This window comes from Nicotiana attenuata, unplaced genomic scaffold (genome assembly GCF_001879085.1).
Source record: "Nicotiana attenuata strain UT unplaced genomic scaffold, NIATTr2, whole genome shotgun sequence".
In the NCBI taxonomy this organism is placed as follows: Eukaryota; Viridiplantae; Streptophyta; class Magnoliopsida; order Solanales; family Solanaceae; genus Nicotiana; species Nicotiana attenuata.
Window position 1 is genome coordinate 454,985 of NW_017670395.1, and position 7,419 is coordinate 462,403.

The following is a 7,419-nucleotide window of genomic DNA, read 5'->3' on the forward strand; positions in this document are numbered from 1 at the left end:
ACATAAATACTTGTTATAATTGAATCTGGATTAGGTCCTATTGGCATGGCATCTATTATTAAGCTGATTTTAAGACATGATTATTTGGAACCTATAAGCATGGCTTCTAAACATGACAGAATGCAAAGCCTTATAGATATGGTTTCTACTTGATGAGCAAACAAACTTGAAAGTGAAATCCTATGGGCATGATTTCTACGAGGCAAAGCAATCAGATTAAAGAGTAAAATCCTATGAGCACGTTGTCTATTCAGAGCAAACAGACTTTAAAAGTGAAGTCCTAGGAGCAGGAATTCTACCTGTATTACCCCATAAAGTATGCATCTACCCACCCTTTTTTACTAAATACCCCAATATCTGTTTACATATTATTATAGGTCAATGAATGAACTACATAAATAGAAATAGAAAATCAAGAAGCTATTCTATAGGGAGCCTTCAATTAGGCCCAGATTTCCCAAAACCTCCAATGGCCTCATATGCCTCAGTTCCATAGACAAATCAGAATCTAGGTGCATCAAAGTTCCCTAAGGATCTCAAGAATCCCGGGCAGTGCTTACACCTAGACTTAGTAACCAAAGATTGAACAAGTGCAGTGTGGAAAGGCCAGCCTCAGTATGCCAGAGTTCAGAGGGTTCTCAAAAGGATCCCAAGGCAGTACACATACTAGAGGGGGCAGAACTTATTGACGAAGAGTAAAGTGAGAAGTGATGGACACAAATTGAAAAGGTTTTAGTAAGAAACTGTATTTAACAAAAAGTCTTTTTCTTTTGGAAATAATGTAGTAGAACAACAGAGACTTGCTCGAAGAGATGAACAGAAGTCAAAACACCTTAGGACAGGTTTATACATATCTAGCTCACAGAACCAAGAAAATTCAGCAGTCACACACAGGGGTCAAGGGGTTTGGGATACATAGAACATTTGCCTGCAAACACATAACCCAGCAAAGGTCTAGGACTGGTTTGGACATGCTCAGAAACAACTGACACTGGCATAGTCACAAAACCAGACATGAAGAACACAACCATATAGAGGGGTGATAGGATTTGGGAATTCATGGGATATAGGATGGTAAGTACACAACAAGTAAGAGATAAGACATGCTCAGAAACACACACAAAGGGGAATATACTGATCTAAAGGAAGGGGAACACATAATAACATGCTGATATTGTAACTCTTAACTACAAATTTCACAACAAAACCATAAATAAAAACAAACTAGAAATAAGAGGAACTGAAACAATAAGAGAATCATGTTGTTGTTGGAACTTTAAATTGAAACTAGGTGAAGAGGAGAGTAAGCAGAATGAAAGAACAAGAGAGCACAAATGGTTAGCCTTGGCTTGCAGCCGGCTAACTTAGAACAGTAGCAAATAGCACAAGGAAGCCAGTAATCTTGACTGATTACTGGCTTCCTGGCATGTGATGGCGCTGGCTGGACTTGCCCCGGAATTTTGAGGATCCCCCTCAAAATTCTGCCCAGTTTCTAATCTTGGGGGAAATGAAAATCTTTTTATGATATGACCGAACCCATAAGGCTGCCTACATATCCCCTCTTAAACGGGAATCAGGTCAAGCGTAGTTCAGTTACATCAGAAAAGAAATGTGAAATAATCTAGGCATAGTATCTCTTGACTGCGTCTGAATTGATTGGTTTTGGCCAGATTTCTCCGTCCATCTCTACAAGTATGAGTGCTCCTCCTGTCAGGACCCTGTGAACCATGTACGGGCCTTGCCAGTTGGGAGAGAATTTCCCTTTGGCTTCGTCTTGATACGGGAAGATTTTCTTCATTACCAGCTGCCCTGGTGCGAACTGTCTTGGTCTGACTCTTTTGTTGAAAGCTCTAGACATTCTGTTCTGATAGAGTTGGCCGTGGCATACTGCGTTCATTCTCTTTCCATCGATAAGGGCCAACTGTTCATAGCAGCTCCTTATCCATTCCGCATCGCTGAGTCCAGCTTCCTGTATGACTCTCAAAGAAGGCATTTCTACCTCGGCTGGGATGACAGCCTCGGTACCATAAACCAACATGTAGGGGGTTGGCCCGGTTGACGTGCGAACTGTGGTGCGGTACCCTAACAGAGCAAAGGGTAACTTCTCATGCCACTGCTTGTGATTTTCCACCATTTTCCTTAGTATCTTCTTAATGTTTTTGTTGGCGGCTTCTATGGCTCGATTCATCTGAGGTCTGTAGGGGGTGAAATTCTTGTGCTTGATTTTGAAAGTTTCACATATAGCTTTCATCAGATCACTGTTGAGGTTGGCGGCATTGTCAGTAATAATGGACTCAGGGACCCCGAATCGGCAGACAATACGATCCTTGACAAAATCTGCGACGACTTTCTTGGTTACAGCTTTGTAAGATGCAGCTTCTACCCATTTTGTGAAGTAATCAATGGCTACCAGAATAAACCGGTGTCCGTTCGAAGCAATGGGCTCAATCGGACCGATAACATCCATTCCCCAGGCGGCGAATGGCCAAGGTGAGCTTGTTGCATCGAGCTTATTTGGCGGCACTTTTATCATATCGGCATGCACTTGACATTGAAAGCATTTGCGGACATACTGAACACAATCCGTATCCATGGTCATCCAAAAGTAACCTGCCCTGAGTATTTTCTTGGCCAGAACAAAACCATTCATGTGCGGACCACGGGTCCTAGCATGCACATCCTCAAGTAGCTTAGAAGCTTCCTTTGCATCGACACACCTTAGTAAACCCAAATTCGGAGTTTTTCTGTACAAGCTCCCTCTGCTGTGGAAGAAGTGATTTGACAATCTCCGGAGTGTGTGTTTCTGAATGTGATTTGCATGCTTCGGGTATTCTCCTTTTGATAAGTATTCTTTGATGTCATGGAACCAAGGCTTTCCATCTGCTTCTTCCTCGACATGAGCACAATATGCCGGCTGATTATGGATCCTCAGCCGGATGGGATCGATATAGTTCTTATCTGGATGTTGTATCATGGATGACAAAGTGGCTAATGTGTCGGCAAACTCATTCTGAATTCTAGGCACATGTCGGAATTCTACCTTTGTGAACCTCCTTTTCAATTCCAGCACACGGTGCAGGTATGGGAATATCTTGGAATTCTTGGTGGCCCACTCTCCTTGTACCTGGTGCACAAGCAAATCTGAATCATCGATCACCAACAACTCCTGAATGTTCATGTCGATTGCCATGTTGAGCCCTAGTATACAGGTTTTGTACTCTGCCATGTTGTTGGTGCAGGGAAATCTGAGTTTAGCAGATACGGGATAATGCTGATCCGTTTCAGATACCAAAACTGCTCCAATGCCTACTCCTTTGAAATTTGCGGTTCCGTCAAAGAACATCCTCCAACCGTCATATGCTTCAGCAATGTCTTCTCCTACGAATGATACTTCTTCATCAGGAAAATACATTTTCAAGGGTTCGTATTCTCCTCCCACCGGATTTTCAGCGAGGTGATCTGCCAATGCTTGTCCCTTGACTGCCTTTTTGAGTTACATAGACGATGTCGAATTCACTCAGTAGTATCTGCCATTTAGCCAACTTCCCAGTAGGCATGGGCTTCTGAAATATGTACTTCAGGGGATCCATTCTGGATATGAGGTATGTAGTGTAGGCACAAAAATAATGCCTTAATTTCTGGGCTGTCCAGGTCAGAGCGCAGCAAGTGCGTTCAAGCAGAGAATACCGTGCTTCATAAGGTGTGAATTTCTTACTCAGGTAATATATGGCTTGCTCCTTTCTTCCTGTCTCATCATGTTGTCCTAAAACACATCCGAAGGCTCCATCTAATACGGATAGATAAAGTAGCAAAGGTCGTCCTGGTTCTGGCGGGACCAGAACTGGCGGTGTGGATAGGTATTCCTTGATTTTGTCAAAAGCTTTCTCATAATCCCCGGTCCAACTTGTGTCGGCATCCTTCCTCAGCATCTTGAAGATGGGTTCACATATTACTGTGGACTGTGCTATGAATCGACTGATGTAATTGAGCCGTCCCAGGAAGCTCATCACGTCCTTTTTGCTTTTAGGTGGTGGTAACTCCTGAATAGCATTGACTTTAGTCGGGTCTAGCTCGATCCCTCAGCGACTGACAATAAATCCCAATAACTTTCCTGCAGGAACCCCGAATGCACACTTTGCGGAGCTCAACTTTAAATTGTACCTCCTAAGCCTGTCGAAGAATTTCCTCAAGTCTGCTATGTGATCTGTGGCCCTCTTGGATTTGATAATGACGTCGTCCACATATACCTCTATTTCCTTGTGTATCATATCATGGAAGATGGTTGTCATGTCCCTCATGTAAGTAGCCCTAGCATTCTTTAGACCGAATGGCATCATCTTGTAACAGTATACACCCCAAGGCGTAATAAAGGCTATTTTCTCGGCATCTTCTTCATCCATCCAGATCTGGTGATAACCTGCGAAGCAATCTACAAAGGATTGGAGTTCATTCTTGGCGCAATTATCGATCAGGATATGTATATTTGGCAATGGGAAGTCGTCTTTGGGACTTGCTCTGTTTAAATCCCGATAATCAACACATACTCGGACCTTCCCGTCTTTCTTCGGAACTGGCACAATGTTAGCTAACCAGGTTGGGTACTCAACCACCCTGAGAACTTTGGCTTTGATCAGCTTGGTAACTTCCTCCTTGATTTTAAACTCATGTCTGGTTTGAATTTTCTGAGTTTCTGCTTGATTGGCGGACACATGGGATTGGTAGGCAATTTGTGAGCTACTATAGATGTGCTCAAACCGGTCATATCGCCATACGATCATGCGAAAATGTCCTCATATTCCTTTAGAAAATGGATGTATTCTTCCTTCTCTGTTGGCGACAAGTGAATGCTGACACGGGTCTCTTTGACGGTCTCGGCGTCTCCCAGATTTACTGCTTCTATTTCGTCCAAGTTGGACTTAGGCTTGTTCTCAAAATTCTCAACTTCTCTGACAATTTCCTCGGGTATCTCATCTTCTTCCTCTGAGTCACTATTCTCATGTTGCGTTGCCTCATTGCATGTCACAGTCACTAATTCATCAGGAAAAGTAATGATAACACTGTAGAAGGGAAAAGTGTAGAAAATAGTAATAAATAATAAACAGCAAATGCATTTAATTAAAATTAAACAACATCCAGGCTAATACGGCTCGATGAATCGAGCATTTACTTTGAAATCTTAAAACAAAATTGCTGGAAATTTAAATGCCTAGAACGGCTATAGCCAAGCTACCCAGGGACTCGGCGGGCTCGGGATGGTGTGGCGGTCCAGTTTCTGAGAACATCTCCCTTCGCCACAGTCTGAATGGTGAGGCCTTCTTCCTCCTCCTCCTCAATTATGGCCGCATTGTATCATCTATTCTGACTTTTCCTTTGCTTTTAGGATCACTTGGAAGAAGAGGAGGTGGAAGACCTTTAGGTATGCTGATGATGCCAGTATGAGTGAACCAACCTCAGGGGATGGGAATAATAATAAAAACAAGCAAAAAACAAAAAGGTAACAAGTTAGTGAGGATTCCGAAATGTTTGCAGTATTTAAACACATATTGCGGCAATATAAATTCGCGTCCTAATTTGGGAGCCTCGTTGTGCCCGAGGTAGGCCTAGCGACAAATAGATTTGGAGAACTTTTAAAGCCAATAACTGCTTCATTTCATAATGTAAACAATAGACGAATCCCAAAATGACATTAAGATAATAATAAAATAAGTCACTACTGGCACTTGGCCTTATTACATTTTTAGGAAAAAGCAAAATAAATCTAGCCTATTTGGTCTCGGAAGGACTTTCTTGAGGCTGAATTATCTTGTCGATCAAATCCCCACTTCGCGTAGGCTCATTAGTAAGAATGCCTTTGCCAACTGTCCTTCTTCGTTTCCCTCAGCGCTCTGGCAGTCGGTGACTCTCTTCCTCACTTTCCCTTCCAGTTCCAACAGGCTGTATTCTAGATATTCAAGCTTCTCGCTAGATTTGGCGGCCCTTTCTTTCCATTCATTGATTTGGTCATCCGATGGAAGATTCCTCCACCAGTTTAGCAAGAGTGAGGGTGTGCTAACCATACCGAAGCTGGGGACCTCGTGCCTCATTTTCTGCAAAACAAAAGGGTTAGACCTTACCCCCACCGGACTCGACTATTTATACATTTATGATCAGCATTCGGCATTTAGTTCTCCAAATTAATGCACAAAACGTGGCAGCGTCCGTTGGGATTATGGAAAACCCGATGGACTTTAGATAAGGCTTATCTTAAAGGATCATTATGTGGACAACATAACTGCTCTGACTAGGTTTGACCATGATGCATGCACAATTTAAACAGAGTAAGGTTTCTATGGGGTTTTAGACTGATACCCTCAAGCGGACAGCTTGAGGGGGAAGGCACGGAACCGTCGACTGCACCGCTAATCGACTGGTTTTACCATAAATAAGCCTTTCCGAATTTAAGGGTAGTAAATAGGAAGAGCGCAACCACTCATTAAAGCGTTGCTATAGGATTTGAGACGCACGAGTGGAATATGATGCGGAGCATGATTTATGCAGCAATTAATAACATGTAGTCAAGTATTTTCACGTAGGAAAAATAAATACAGTATTTAAATAATTGAAAGACGGTTACAGGAAAAGGAAATAAGGAGACAAATTAGTTTCAGGCAATAAAGAAATCATAAATGCTTGAAAAATAGACAGTTAAATTCAAATAGGGGAGCAGGGTATGGGATAAGCATGCTTGGACTAATTTGTAAAAGACGAGTTCGTTATGGTAAGAGCCTAAAAATGTCCCCAGCAGAGTCATCATGCTGTCGCGCCCCTTATTCCCTCCCTTACCGGGAGAGGAGTCCAGGTTTCGACATTCACAGGGTGTAATGACTCATTTCCTTTTGGGAATTGGGTATTTGAAGAGTCGCCACCTACAGATTATGGTGCGTTATGGCACCTAGAGCGATTAACTCTTGGGTTGGTTTGCATTACCAGAGATTAGGGTAAGGGCTCGAAGTAACCTTGAGGGGAAGGTGTTAGGCACCCCTCTTGGTCCACAACTGTGGGTCTCGACCGAACTTATATTCACAAATTAGTCCATATAAACGGTTGAATCAAATAAGTTGCAAGTAAAGCACGTTGGGTAACTCAAGTAGTAAGATAAGGTTTAAACAAAGATTTAAATAAAGAAAGGATTCGGTAAGGAGGGGTCCTAGGTTGGTTATCCTATAGGATCACCCCACGCAATGTCCGGTAAACACTCCTCAATAAGGGGCTACACGTGACATTAGTGCGTAGTCATCATATCCCATGTCTACCCTTCCCATCCCCTTATTGGTCATGCAAAGCAAGTGTTTGGTCAATGATTCCTATTGCATGCTGCTACTCGTCCCTTCTTAATGGTCCTGGAGGGAGTTAGGACCTCTACCTAAAGGTGGTTCTAGA